Raw genomic sequence first — 16537 nt, 5'->3', positions numbered from 1 at the left:
GTTAATACATTTATTGAATCATAAATCATAATCGTGTTTATATTATTAATCCCTATTCAGAGTTTTCAGTATTACATAATTATATTATGTTTCATTATCTTCCACTATATTCCACATGAGTTGAATTTGAAGTTATTAACTTCTTTTACTTCTTTATAATGATATTTAATAAAGCGGTAGATAACAAAATGTACGCTACCTTCAAAAATTCAATTTATCAAAGTACTCTGTGACATTACGTCATGTTGAATAGTACACTATAACATCTTAATGAAGTTTCGCTGAAGGTTCTACCTTTTTTGGCATAAGATTTTTTTGCCTAATCTCGTATTGCATAGTAACGTTTGGTCAAAGTCTCGTTACGCCGAAAATCGTATGGCATAAATCTCGTTTAGTAAAAAGTTATTTCGCATAACATTGTTTAGCCTAATAATGGTATGGCCAAATCTTGAATAGCCTAATAATGCTATGGCATAGGTTTATACAAAGTAATAATATTCGTTTGGCTTTAACGTTGACGGAGCGTCTCCCTACATAGCGGAAACTGGTGCCTTGTATTGTTTCCGCTGTTTGGAAAACGCTCCGCTCCGCTTCGCTGCGCTCCGCTTTGGTTTTGATGAACATGTGCACCTAACACGCTCCTCCTCGCTTTGCTCGTCGTCGCACCTATTTTTAGGTTTCGATCTCATGGGGTTTGTAATAATTATATTGGTCGTTAACTTTCGATTTTTTGATTATACAATATCGTGATTTTCGGGATGTAGGAGAAAAATACCACAATTTGTACATTTACTACATACTTAATATATTATTTATTAAGATAACATTAGGAGAATCGAGATTATACTTAGGTATAGACGAACATAAATTTGAGCAAACGAAACTTAGGTGTTTAAAGATTGTGCCTAAAGAGTTTTAGACGAAACGAGCCTTATGCCACATAAGTCTTGGCAAAGTGATGGTTCGGCCAAAAAAGTTTAGACCATACGAGTTATGCGAAATGAGTTTTGGTCAATAAAGTTTATGCCAGATGAGCGGAACCCTTCGCTGAAACACAACCATACCGCGATGTACAAGTAGCGAGTGCAGCGCCATCTAGCGGTGCGAGATGAACTAAGAGTTCCACACCAATATAAGGTGGACCAAAATAAGTCATCCGATGTTTTTTGGCTCTCAATATTTTTCTAAATGAAAAACTTCGATTCTGTTCTATTTTATTCTCTGTGGGGGTGTAAGTACCTGCACCTGGCTCTCTCGAGTGGAACCTTTGTGCAACCCCAAGGTCTAAACTGCCTTCCTAAGCTTGGACCATTTTTCACCACGCTGGTCCACTACGGGTTGGTGGGTTCACATATCTAGATGTGCTAAATCTAGATATGCAGGTTTCCTCACGATGTTTTCCTTCACCGTAAGAGCGATGGTATACATTGTACTTAAGTTAAAAGAACTCATTGGTACATGTCAGCGCCGGGATTCGAACCCGCATCTCTTGCGTGAGAAGCGGGCGCTCCCCCGACTGAGCTACCATCGATTCTGTTTTTTTATTATGTTTATTTAAACCTTTACAATTTTATTGGTAAAGTCTAGATCAGTATTTTATTAAGCTAATTACAATACCGTTTCAAGATATTATCTACCTTATTCTTTAAAAATATATATTAAAGGATTCCGATTATTTTATCAAAAATGAAAATATAATTTGTCCTTCAAGACGCTCCGCAACGTTAAAGTTTCCACCAAAGAGAATAAAAATGTACGACTTTGATGACGTCAACGACTGCATGGAAGCCTGTGACGTCATAAAATCATCGAAGAGCCGATCTTTACATATTTTTTTTTATTAACGAGAGCAGTTAAATAAAAAATATTTAAAATTAGTGTCACAAATTGCGACATATATCAATTAAAAAATACAATCACCATAAAATTATTTAACATACCGAAGATTTCCATATGAAACACAACCATACCGCGATGTACAAGTAGCGACTGCAGCGCCATCTAGCGGTGCGAGTCGAACTAAGAGTTCCGCACCATATAGGTGCAGAATGTTGCAAAAAGGGTAAAGCCGAAACCTTAATACTAACCGTGCGAATTAACTGTGCACCTGGCCAGCAAGAACCAGGGGTCACATAGGGTTCGCCAAAGCGAGTTAATATGTCGCAGCCGGATCGTATAATCCGGCTAGCCGCATTACAAAACAGGACCTCTTCGCCCTACTGATAGATAGATATTTTGTTCGTTCGTCGACCTTGTTGGTACTCACGATCATGAATAGTTATTAATTATATCTCGAAAACTATCGAATTTTTATGGTCATATTACGATATTCTGGCCACTCATGAGCTGGCCTATCAGCAGTCAGCACTTCAAGGCATGACGGCACGACGACGACTTTTGGGACACCCTGTATGTCTCTATGTACAAATAATATTATTACTCGTATAATGATTTATTATATAGCGTACGTTACATAGGTGCGTATTTACGATTACGTTATCAATTATCGAATAATCAGTAAGTACCTAATAAATTTTAGTTTTATCGACTACGGCGAAGCAAAGATGAGGGTTAATATTAACACAATCATTACAGTAGGGTAGATACATTAAAGTGTACGCTACCTTCAAAAAATTTATTTAATTATTAGATTCAAAAACTTGCTTATCTAGATTCTGCTTCCTAAATAATTACGTGTGTCGCTGAAACGCAACCATACCGCGATGTACAAGTAGTGACTGCGGCGCTATCTACCGGTCTAAGGCGCGAATTACACAGAAAAGGCGCGGCGCAGTCATCTTGCCGCTTCAAAACGTTTCAGTACAAAATGTTAGGTAAACAATAATTTGTGCCTGTGTCGTATTCTGGCTTAGCATGCAGATAAATGTTCTATTCTATTCTTGTTTTGTATAGCACTTGTAGTTACCAGAGATATGTTCTATTCTATTCTTGCTTTGTATGGCACTTGTACTGTGCGTGACTAGCACAGCAAATTCCGCCAATATCATGTGTTGAAATAGGAAACAGTAGAGCAAGTTAAAATGTACGGTGGTATTTATGACTCTACATACAAAATAATCGCGTACAATTGTACATTGGCTTGATGAAGTTTTTAAACACATAATAATATTACATTTATTATAGTTAGGGTGGGTTGCACCATTTAACTTTAACTATTACAAACGTCAAATCTCTTGGCGAGACAGATAAGTCTTCAAGAGATTTGACGTCTTATAGTTTATATTTGAAATCTTATAGTTCAGAGAATCAATCAACATGGAAGTAATAATACAACAGGAATCACTCACCAAAATGATGCAAACAAAAATAGACCTAACGAATTCACCTTAAGATTTATATTTGAAGTGAAAGAGGCCGCGAGCCGATAGAGAGGGTTACCACAGAGCCCTTCCTCTCTTTCTTACAATTGCCAGGATTTAGTTGTGTAAACTTTAGTAGATTTTGTACGAAGAGAGCTATGCAAAAAAAATATTAAAATTAACTCATAGACTACTGTATATCATATCATTTTCAAAAACAAATGTATAATAAATCATTATAAACATGTAATTTTAATGAAATATTTGGTATTTGTATGAATAATAATTTCATAAAAAATATTGGTAGTTTTTCTAAATACTTTACGACAAGACCGAAGTTGTCAAGAAGACGGATGACGTTTATACTGTTTTGAGAGACGTTATGGTTAGGATGACCATTCATTCGTACTTTTGAATCACTTTCCATTAATTAGGACCTGTTTCATTCAACTTTTTGTTTTATTTAAACCTAAGTATCATTACGTATAATTGTGGCTGTTATCTTATAAGGCTGGTAAAGAGTTATGAGCTGTGATATTGAACATTTTTATTCTCTTTGGTTGAAACTTTAACCTTGCGGAGCGTATTGAAGTACAGATTTAATATAATTTAATTTAATTTAATAAGGTACCTACCTTACCCCACAGAAAATAGAATAGAATAGTAACGTGTAAATAAAGAAGATCCAATAAATACCTACATTGTATTATACTTACTATAAAAATGTGTGTTGTTTGATTTCGCTCATCTTATTATTTACGTCAATCCTAACTCTCTAATTAAAACCATTCCATCTTAGTAGAATTTGGTAAAAAGACAGATTGTTGTTGCTAGTTCAAACCTTGGGAATATCTAATTGATATGGAAAAAAAAACATATCAATATTACATTGCAGTTTGCGCTGCAACAACACATCTATACAAATTTTACCTTCACCCCATTTGTTTACTCAATTGTCATATCACCAAAATACATTCGTACCTACATTGCAATCGAATTATTCGAATAATAGGTGACTTTGAGACCATCGACACCTATTCGCGACATAATAGATTAGAAGTGATGTCTCATGAATTACCTAAAATTATGGTCACCAAAAATAGAAAGAGATGGAGGGCTCCGTGCTGACTATCTCTGTCGGCTCGTTTTTTTGGTGCAGTGCGCATTCCTGTTGTATTATTACTTCCATGTCAATCAATCAATCTTTGTTTGTGGCTGTATGCCGTGTGTGACTAACACAGCAAATTCGTCCAAAAAACGATTGTGTTAAGGTACACACTATGTATAGTTCAGAGAAATGTTTTCCGATTATGATCAGATTTGTCTAGTCAGTGTCAAGCTGACATCTTTCAAATGTCACTATATCAATGACATAAACATAAAACATAAACATTTCTTTATTGCAACACAAATAGTACAATCTAATGTAGCCCTGGTTCCTAAACTAGGGTAACCTGTGTGTCAGGAACCAGTTCCTTCCATTTGGTGGATAATTCACATTGAGTTACAGTAGGTATAAATTTAAAAAAAAAAAAATTACTTAACGTTATGTAGTTACTTATCAAAAATCTATAAACATATCACTTATTTATAAGAAATTCGAATGGCAGGTAGTAATGACCTATTTAGGGTGCGTTGCACCATTTTACTTTAACTATTACAAACGTCACATCGTCTGTCAAAGCATCGGTTAAGCGAAAAATTGGTAGCACCATTCAACTATGGTTAAAATGACGTCATAACTTTAACGATAACCATAACCACCCCATGTTGGCCGGTTACTGTTAAAGTTAAAGTTGGACGTTTCAGTTGATGGAAACAAGGTAGTGACTGTAAGTGAAGTAAAATTCCTAGGTATACATATTGATAGTCTACTAAATTGGAAGCTTGAGCTTAACTCTATAGAATGTACCATCAGCTCTGCGTGTTTTGCTCTTAGAAGTCTGCGTGACGATATAACTATTAAACAATTGAGAACTGTATATTTCGCACTGGTTGAATCTAGACTTCGTTATAGCATAAAGTTATGGGGTAATAGTTACGACTATAATTCGCATAAGGCTTTTGTTTGCCAGAAGAGAGCTATTCGTACTATAGTAAGAATTCCTCAATGGGAATCATGCAGAGAACATTTTGTCGCTCTCGACATACTCACCGTTCCATGTCTTTATATATTCGTCTTGCTTACCGACTTAGCCAAAAATCTTCATAAATTTGAAGATGTGAACAATAAACTTGCCCGAAATGCATCGAGAAGAAAGGAAATAAAAAATGTTCATCCTGTCCCAATTTTGGAAATAGCAAAGCACACATCGAGGTATCAGTCAATTTTGCTGTACAACAAACTGCCGGTAGAGCTAAAGTTAAGGGCCCGTACAGGGTGACGTGCCGCGCCAATTTTGGGTTTTCAATGCTCTTCACACAGCACACGCAGTGACACGCACACATGTAAGTTTGCACAGTGGGTCGATAAACTTTTACTCGCCAACTTTATTGACAATTATGTTCAAGTACATTTTGGGTGATTTTAGGGTAAGTAAGTATAATTCTTACTTACACTGGTAGGCACCAGGAAAGAGTAGAAATTAATAGGGGTGCCACTTTACTCTATACTCGGAACCCGATTAGCTTTCTCAAACAAATGTGGTATTTACTTGTAGAAAGGTAACTACAAGTATTAAAGTGTAGATAATAAGTTTCGGGCATTCTCCAGCCAACTGAACCCCGACGACAAAGCAAAGTGTGTCGCAAAAGGGCTATACTAAGCCAAAAGGGGATGACTCAAGGGGTCATTCTGAACAACTTTTGTTCTACGAGATTTGCAAATTCGCGAAAAAAAATATTCGTTTTCCATGGTAAAAAGTCACATGTCCAACAAAGTTAATTTCCAAAATTCGTAGAGCAAAAGTTCAGAATGCCCCCCTGTCTTACTCCTTTTTACCGGACTGCCGAAAGAGGAGGGTAATGTTTTTTGATTGTATGTATGTATGTTTGTCTGTTTCTTTGTTCCCTCCTGTAGCCTAAACGGCTTGATAGATTTTGATGTATGAGGTATTGTTAGAAGCGTATTGATGGCGCGATGGTTATAGGCTATGTGACGTTCCATTAAAATGAACATAGCGCCCTCTAGAGGACATAACGTGATGATCGAAAAAATAATAATTCAACTTTGCCGTGTAAGGTATCAAATGAAAGGGCTTGATTTTCACATTATAAAAATATGCTTATTGAAGGTATTTAAATAACAACACCAAAATTATTGAAATAAAAAATGATCATGAACTACTGACGTAAAATTTCATAAAATAAAAACAACTAAAAAGTTACAAATAAAAAAATACAATTATGAACAAACGAAAAACCCGACTGTACGCTAAAAGCGTGCAGTCGGGTTTTTTGTTTGTTTATAATTTGTTTAGTACTATATACCGCTTTTTCAATACCTGTAAGTACATTTTTTGGTAGCAGCATAATATTTTTACTTAATTTTAGGGTTTCGAACGTCAAAAGAAAAAAAGATCTCTTTGTTGTCCGTCTGTCACCGCCCTTTTTCTCAGAAACGGGTAAAGATATCAAGCTGATATTTCGCATAGATGGGGAGTAACCCAAAAAAAATATTATGGTACTCCCTGTCCCACATAAGTAAATTGGGGCTTATATTTTTTCCAGTTATTTTGATGTGTATCCTTTTTTTTCTTTGATATTTTGTATAAGTATGTGTTTGTTTTCTTTAAATCTGTATTTTTTTTGTTGTTGCTGTCTATGTGTCGAATAAATGTATCTTTATCTTCAAATCACGCCATCTATCGTTTGTTTTTTTTGTAGCTACTGTCTATAGAAGAAATTCCGTCATTGACAATTTTACGTTACGAATTTATTTTTATTTATTTTATTTTTATTTTTACATTTTCGTGGAGAACCAACAGCATTTTGTTAATAAATAATTATTACTTATGAACACATAACAACTTGATGCCATTAACAGAATGAACTTAGTAAACCCAGTAAACCTAACACATCCAGAGGAAAAATAAAATCTCTTTCTCTCTCTCTGAAAAACATACTTAATAGCCCAAACTCGATGCTTTTAGCTATTAACATCTTTGAAATAAAATTGAGCCACCACCGTGTTACTGCCCTCATCAGATCCTCACGAGACCATACCTCAACCAGCACCAAGAGACTGTATTTTTGATCCCTAACCTAATGTTCGTGCGTATTGTCATCACTTAGATCCATTCGCTATATTCCTGCTCCTCATCAGACCTTTACGAGACTGTAATGTCACGAGAATATTGCACACTATCTAATTTAATTTAATGTATTGAATATACTGGAAGAATTATGCTTCCTCAATTTCAAATCAAATTATGTTGGTGTCATAAAAGTTGAAAAAGTGCAATGACAACCAATGTGCAGTGATTTTGTATCTGTACACGATAAGATCGCGAGCTGTCAGTGCTGCCTAAACCGACGTGACCCTTCTTTGGAGGCCAGCGGCCAACTGAGTCAAACGTCACTTGTGTTTATGATTTTATAACACAGAAAACCGCCATAGATATTTGTATGAAGATTTGAGGGAAAAAAATTGCTCAAGTTTGGGATTAATTTACACAAAATAAGTGTGTGTTTATTAAAAAACAAGGTATTTAGCGCCTAGTCCAGGCCTTTAACTTTATAATATGATAAAAATCATATGAAAATTCTTGATGATTACGACACAGTTGTTACAATACGGGAGTGTCATTTACTGGTTTTTCGTCATATTCTGAATTTAATTTACAGTTATCCATAAGCTTTTACTTAAATTCGAATGATTCAGCACCTAGCTAGACTCTTCGACTACCGGTGTGATTTTTTTCAAGGCTGTAGAGCATCATTTACTACATAATTCTATGACAATGCCAACCCTCGATTGCCTATTGCTGACCCTTAATAGATAACAAAACTAATTTTAAAAACAAACTTAAGTCATTTTTGTTGAAGAAATGTTACTATTCCATTGATGAATACTTATCTAGATCTTAAGTTACAAATTAATCTTATTGTATCTAAAGGACATAATATAATTGATTTTATTGTATTTGACTAATTTTATTGTAATACATTTATTATTGTTAGTTAATTATTTCGAAATGTGTTTATGCCTGTTAATTATTTCTCAATGTGTTTATGCCTGTGTATTATTTTTCAATGTGTTTATGCCTGTTAATGATTTTAGCTATATGAATTTTTCTACACAATGTAACTATATTGTTTTGAAATGAATAAATATAAAGTCAGGTAGCTGTCAAACCCGTTGTATAACCTCAAAGTAACAGTATTACGTACAAATATTAATATTCAATAATTCTTATCATGTCGCTTCTACGTGAAATAGCGCTTGAAACAAGTTCCTCAGAAATTGAGATTGAGGTGGAGTAAGTACGGAACTTACGAAATATGAAGAGAAAGGTGTACTTTCAGAGACCTGATAGATTCGCAGGTTCCAGGTCTCAAAAATGTGGCTCGTGTGTTGGCTTTAAAACTAGAACCTTTCTTACTGCCTCCAACGACGAAGTAAGTGCACCTATTATTATGTTGTAGGTGTAATGATCATCTTCACTACCAAATAAGCGTCCACTTCTAGCCATGGGCTCTCCCAAGGAGCGAAACAACACTGTGCCCTCGGCCTTCCTTATCCAGCCCCTCCCGGCTACCTGCCGGTTGCCGGTCCAGCGCAGCAATCTTATATCAAAGTAACCTACGTAACTCTTTAATTGAATAACCTTGTTTTCAGAAATTTTGCAATCACTCAAATACAGAAATATATCAATGAAAATAAGGACAGAACTAAGAAGAGTGCGGCCCATTATTGTGGCTACGGCATAGCTGCATAATATATTATGTAAACAAAATAGAGACCCTGTGCTGTACCATCAGCTAGGTTTTTTATGATGATTCATCATCTGATGAAGAGGAAACTGTCTATGCAGTTAACAGGAATGATGAGCATAATCGAAGGATGTCAATAAATAATTATTTTAATAGATTACATCGTTAGTTTTTATTTCAACTTGTTAAGAATGAATTAATATGATAATTAATAATAAAGGCTTCTATTCTATTCTATTATCTGGGGGTGTAAGTACCTGCACCTGACTCTCTCGAATGGAACCTTTGTGCATATCCCCAAGGTCTAAACTGCCTTCCAAAGCTTGGACCATTTCTCCACCACGCTGGTACACTGCGGGTTGGTGGGTTCACATATCTAGATGTGCTAAATCTAGATATGCAGGTTTCCTCTCGATGTTTTCCTCACCGTAAGAGCGATGGTATAGTTACATTGTACTTATGTTAAAAGAACTCATTGGTAGGTACATGTCAGCGCCGGGATCGAACCCGCATCTCTGGCGGGAGAAGCGGGCGCTTACCCGACTGAGCTACCACCGCTCTTAATAAAGGCTTATTAGAGTCTACTTTTTACTTCGGTTTTATTGATGATAATCTTTTGGTCAATATTTGGAGGAACAACAGACTTAGTTCCTATGACATGTTGACTTTGAGTGCTTTGACAGAGAATGACGGCTACAATGTACTCTGTGACGGCTTCAGTCCGACAGCTAGATTTGGTATTGCCTTACATAAAAACGTTTCCCACAATAACTTTGGGGATAATTATGTCTCAAACGAATAGCAACCCTAATAACATTAACAATGACCGACCAGCTGGGTGATTTTCTATCTCGGGTGTCATGGACTCGCGATTTCCAACCGTATAAATCTATTATGGGTTTCTGACCATCTTTTGGCATCGGCTATCTCGGTCATGATCACTAAACGAATAGTGGGTATGAGATTTATCGATACACTAGAGGTTGCAAAATTTTTGTGAAAATATTCTGTGATTTGGTTAGCCGACTAAATGAAAACTTCATTTCACTTCAAACTACGACTACTGTATTTATCAAATCTTTAATTTGCCGCATTATTTAGAAAAATGGCGATACTGGAAGCTATTGTCAAATAATTGTCAAAACAAACTACAAGGAACCATCTATATTACCTACTCTGTGGAACCATCCAAAACAGAGATTGATTTTGGTGTGTGTTTTTTTATAATTACCTGAATCCTGTGTTTTAATTGTTCATTATATCTAAGGTAAGTACATAATTAACGTATTACTATTAAAATTTTAAACTTATTCATACACACGAACGAAATATGGGAAATTTTTACAAAGTCGTGAAAAATGAACATTTATTGTTCTTAATAAAAAGCATTGAGATCAATGATTTCTAGTACGATACGCTAGTAATATAAGTCGATGATTGAGATCTAACACTTGGTACTGGGAACTCAGTTATTAAAAGTAGATTGATCACTGAGCCATTAAATAATCTTCACATTTGTGCAGGTTGTGCTTGTTAGTAATATTTTTGTGAGGCATATCATGTGCCAAGGAAAAAGATTGAATAGGACATTAATATTGTATTTTATTTCCAGGATGGCGCCTTTAAGAAAAGTCTCAGATCGACAAATGGACATTTTGTTGGAGTTCGTTGAAAGACATAAAGAGCTTGCTGTTGGCCGGTACCCTCCCGGCCCACTAGGCATACAATCAGCATTACAATTATATGAATTATATTCAATTGGGTCTGGAGTTACAAAAACTGGTCAAAAATTCTGATGGCCATTCACATGTAAAGTGGCAATGTGCAATCATAACTTAAACAAGGTTAAAGTAGAAAAAATATTTTAATAATGATTATAGTAAGACTGGTAGAAGCAAAATGTGATAGGAAGTTATGTGATTTAAAATCAAAAATAAAAGCCATTAATATAAATTGTGTTTTTTATTACTAAATTATACATATACAGCAAAAATCAGCCTATCAGAGTCAGGTTATTTTAGTTCCTTGAAATTCACAGCCTCTGGACAAGGTTGGCCCTCATGCGCCCTGCATCTGCATCAGCAGGACCATAAGCCACGTTACTAATATGCTACACCCGAATGTTACCAGCAGCAGGCAAGTTGTCGTCACTGGTATATTGTGTGCATTTGCTATATTGTGTAGTACACAACAGTCATTTACTGCACACGGTGTGCCAGCAAACATCTCCAGCGTGTTTTAAGGGCCCCAATGCACCGCTCCACAGTATTTCTGACACGGCAGTGTAGATCAGTGTAGTGTTCTTCTGGGGATCCTACAGCTGCATTGAGGATAGGTGTTAATATCCATGGCCGTAGAGCATAACCAGAGTCCCCTGAAACCAATTTTTAAACAACAGTTAGGTACCTATACTTACTGAAAAAAAACAAATACGTACTGAAATAATTTCCTTCTAACTAATTACTTACTATTTACTAATTATGGAAGACCAAAAATTTGCAAGATTCACAAAACAAACATCAAAGAAATATTATTTTGTTCAAGACAGTTCAAGATCATAAGAACAAGAAGACTTCAGCGTCACAATAAAAAAAACGTTATTTTCTACATTCTATGGTGACTCTATGGTTTAAAAGCTACTATTTACTAGTTGCCCAAGACAAGACGGTTGGCCAACCCAAATTAGTACTTATGATTCCAACTATCCGATACAAAATACCAATCTCGGGTTTCGATAAAATATTCGCATACAAAATTTTAACAAGATGGCGGCCGGTGGGTATTGAAGCCCATACCAACTATGACGTCATTATTTGACCCCAACCGAACATACACAATACGAATAGTGTCAAAATTTGCTTTTTGACAGTAAGATCACGGTGAAGAGAGTTATCAACGAGATAGTAAATAGCACCGCAGACCGACGATTTGATGGTGCAACACGTTGCAGTAAAATGTTAACTGTAACGACTCTGTCATTGCTAAGTTTAACCTTAACTATTACGATAACCGGGATGTTGATGCAACCCACCCTTAGAATAAGCTGAATAAGGTGTATTCTTCTGGAGTGCTGTTGGAGAAGCTGCCCTAGGAATGGGAGAATTTCAACCATAGACAACAACCATACACAAAAGAGACAAAAACCGATTATACAACCCGCGCAAAGTTTCTAGACACCTGGCCCAAAAATCTACCCCTCCCCCGCTTCCCCGCGCGAGACCCCGCTCTCGTCCTTTTGTAGCGTTAGCATATAAGTCCGTCGCAATTTTATCGAACAATTATGAGACGATTAACAATAAATATTTTTTATCGCATACTTTTTTGTTACTACTTTAACAAGTAGGTATCAACTGGAATACTTATATACCTATAAACAAATATTTATACATTTTATTACAATATAACAAAAATCAGGTAAACATGTTTTTCGCATGCGGGTTTTTGATAACCAGAATAATTTCAAATATCGGAGCGCTACATGTATATTATGGCGCCACTACACGTCCGCGGATGCGTCCGCAGATGCATCTCGAGATGACATCTGCAGACGTGTAGAGGGGGTGATTTGGGCATCTGTGGTAGGTATTTGACGTCCGCAGATGCATCTGCCACCGATCCATTTGTTGTCGGTTTTTGTGGCACAGATCCAAGGGTTCAACCGCGAGCGTCCGGCAGTCAGTGCACCATGCATCGTTTCTTCTCCACTTCTTCGACTGCGATGCAAACTGAAGTAGTAGTTAAAAGTACTAAACACATAAATAGCTACGACGGCAGCGGTTTCGATGTCCATGTTTGCGAGTAGCGTCTGCCTATATTGAACTCAGACTGACCAATCAACAGAGGTGTGGTCGCTTGTAGAGATTTGTCTGCAGATGCATTCGCGTACGTCTGCAGATACATCCGCAGACGTGTAGTGGAGCCATTATGTTTACCTTCTCGTAACACTTTTCTTTATAAGTAAAATTATTTCTATTAAAACTGCGCAGTATGGCGAGGTTTATTTTTTTTCTAGCCGAGCTTAATTATAAAAATACCATGGAAGTAATAATACAACAGGAATGCGCACTGCACCAAAAAAACGAGCCGACAGAGATAGTCAGCACGGAGCCCTCCATCTCTTTCTATTTTTGGTGACCATAATTTTAGGTAATTCATGAGACATCACTTCTAATCTATCATGTCGCGAATAGGTGTCGATGGTCTCAAAGTCACGTATTATTCGAATAATTCGATTGCAATGTAGGTACAAATGTATTTTGGTGATATGACAATTGAGTAAACAAATGGGGTGAAGGTAAAATTTGTATAGATGTGTTGTTGCAGCGCAAACTGCAATGTAATATTGATATGTTTTTTTTTCCATATCAATTAGGTAGATTTTTATAATCATTTTCATAACTGTCTGTGCATAAATAACTGTTAATTGGTGTGTACAGTAAAACTATAAAGTCCTGAAAACGGAAGTGGATCCTAACTAATTGCTGAAGACCGTATTTAATCGATCTATTATATTTATTAAAAGATAAATCCGTTAAAAAGCCATTATCAATCGGTATTTAATTTTTAAAATTGATGTACAGGTAAGTAAATAACTGACAATGGTAAAAAGTCTTAGCAAAATCGCACTCTTTATTGTCAGGACTTTATAGTTCGACTGTAACGATAATAAACACTTGCGATGAATCGGGATTTATCATCGTGTTTAAAATGATGAAAATTTGTGGGAATTACTTGGAACCACCTTTGCTATGTTTCTTCATTGGAAGGAAAGCTGAAATTTGGGAAAATATAATTTTAAGTAAATAAAATTAAGTTGGGTGTAGTGTTGACAAGAAAGTGTCAAAACAGGTTAACATTAAACGCAACTATTTACCTAAAACGTGTTTACTCTGTGGGTGTTCCGTTTATATAGTCTTGTTGATGAAAATCATAAGATTTCAAAAAAAATATCTCAACCTAAGTGCTTCCGCCGGTTTTAAGCTTGATAAATTATCTTATAATACTCATATCTATCACCAAAAAAATCAACAGCTCAAATTTTAATTACCAGCCTTATAAGATAACAGCCACAATAATACCTAATGATACTTCGGTATAAAACAAAACAAAAAGTTCAATGAAACAGGTCCTAATTAATGGAAAGTGATTCAAAAGTACGAAGGTATGGTCACCCTAACCATAACGTCTCTCACAACAGTATAAACGTCATCCGTCATCTTGACAACTTCGGTCTTGTCATAAAGTATTTAGAAAAACTACCAATATTTTTTATGAAATTATTATTCATTCAAATACCAAATATTTCATTAAAATTACATGTTCATAATGATTTGTTATAAATTTGTTTTTGAAAATGATATGATAAACAGTAGTCTATGAGTTAATTTAATATTTTTTTTGCATAGCTCTCTTCGTACAAAATCTACTAAAGTTTACACAACTAAATCCTGGCAATTGTTAGAAAGAGAGGAAGGGCTCTGTGGTAACCCTCTCTATCGGCTCGCGGCCTCTTTTACTTCAAATATAAATCTTAAGGTGAATTCGTTAGGTCTATTTTTGTTTGCATCATTTTGGTGAGTGCGCATTCCTGTTGTATTATTACTTCCATGAAAAATACTGATAGCAAAGAGGAAGAAAAGAAATATTTTTGGTAATATCGATATTACTTTTTTTGCACTCAATACTAAAGACAAATGTCATTTAACCCAGGTGTCTAGTTATTTCGCCCGCCTTGTAGATATGGCGCTAGTAAAACTTCATACTCAACAGCACTGCATTTTTTTGTAGCCGGCATAGATTCCAGTCCTTTCAGCCAACACAAAAACCAAATGGATGTGAATTCAATCATATGCAATAACTAGATGTTATGCATAATATTAAGTGTTAACTAGTTTAAGACAGTTTTGTACCATTTATGACATCTTCCGTCCCCTCAGAGAATGCAGCTCATAAAAACGATAGGCCGGATGCCATCTATTGGTCGATTTTGGAACTTTTAAACGTCAAAAGAAAATCTCCCATTCAACCATATGCAATAACTAGCTGTTATATGTATTGTGCATAATATTAAGGGTGGGTTGCATCAACATCCCGGTTATCGTAATAGTTAAGGTTAAACTTAGCAATGACAGAGTCGTTACAGTTAATATTTTACTGTAACGTGTTGCACCATCAAATCGTCGGTCATTGTTAATGTTATTAGGGTTGCTATTCGTTTGAGACATAATTATCCCCAAAGTTATTGTGGGAAACGTTTTTATGTAAGGCAATACCAAATCTAGCTGTCGGACTGAAGCCGTCACAGAGTACATTGTAGCCGTCATTCTCTGTCAAAGCACTCAAAGTCAACATGTCATAGGAACTAAGTCTGTTGTTCCTCCAAATATTGACCAAAAGATTATCATCAATAAAACCCGCGACAAAGTAAACTCTAATAAGCCTTTATTAAGAGCGGTGGTAGCTCAGTCGGGTAAGCGCCCGCTTCTCATGCCAGAGATGCGGGTCCGATCCCGGCGCTGACATGTACCAATGAGTTCTTTTAACATAAGTACAATGTATACCATCGCTCTTACGGTGAGGAAAACATCGTGAGGAAACCTGCATATCTAGATTTAGCACATCTAGATATGTGAACCCACCAACCCGCAGTGTACCAGCGTGGTGGAGAAATGGTCCAAGCTTTGGAAGGCAGTTTAGACCTTGGGGATATGCACAAAGGTTCCATTCGAGAGAGCCAGGTGCAGGTACTTACACCCCCAGAGAATAGAATAGAATAGAATAGAATTAATTAATAAGATAATCAATAATAAGCCTGAGTCTACTTTGTCGCGGGTTTTATTGAAAATAATCTTTTGGTCAATATTTGGAGGAACAACAGATGAACAACAGACTTAGGTCCTATGACATGTTGACTTTGAGTGCTTTGACAGAGAATGACGGCTACAATGTAGGTACTCTGTGACGGCTTCAGTCCGACAGCTAGATTTGGTATTGCCTTACATAAAAACGTTTCCCACAGTAACTTTGGGGATAATTATGTATCAAACGATTAGCAACCCTAATAACATTAACAATGACCGACGATTTGATGGTGCAACACGTTGCAGTAAAATGTTAACTGTAACGACTCTGTCATTGCTAAGTTTAACCTTAACTATTACGATAACCGGGATTTTGATGCAACCCACCCTTAGTGTTAATTATTTTAAGACACCTTTGTACAGTGAAACTATAAAGTCCTGAAATTAATGTTTGAGGAACTAAAATTTTCAGGAGCCTGGTACCATTAGAAAAGAAACATAAAAGTCATAACAATTGTTTATGTCAATAGGCGGTTGGCTGTT

This window comes from Plutella xylostella, chromosome 20 (genome assembly GCF_932276165.1).
Source record: "Plutella xylostella chromosome 20, ilPluXylo3.1, whole genome shotgun sequence".
NCBI classification, from domain to species: domain Eukaryota; kingdom Metazoa; phylum Arthropoda; class Insecta; order Lepidoptera; family Plutellidae; genus Plutella; species Plutella xylostella.
This window is presented reverse-complemented; position numbering follows the sequence as displayed.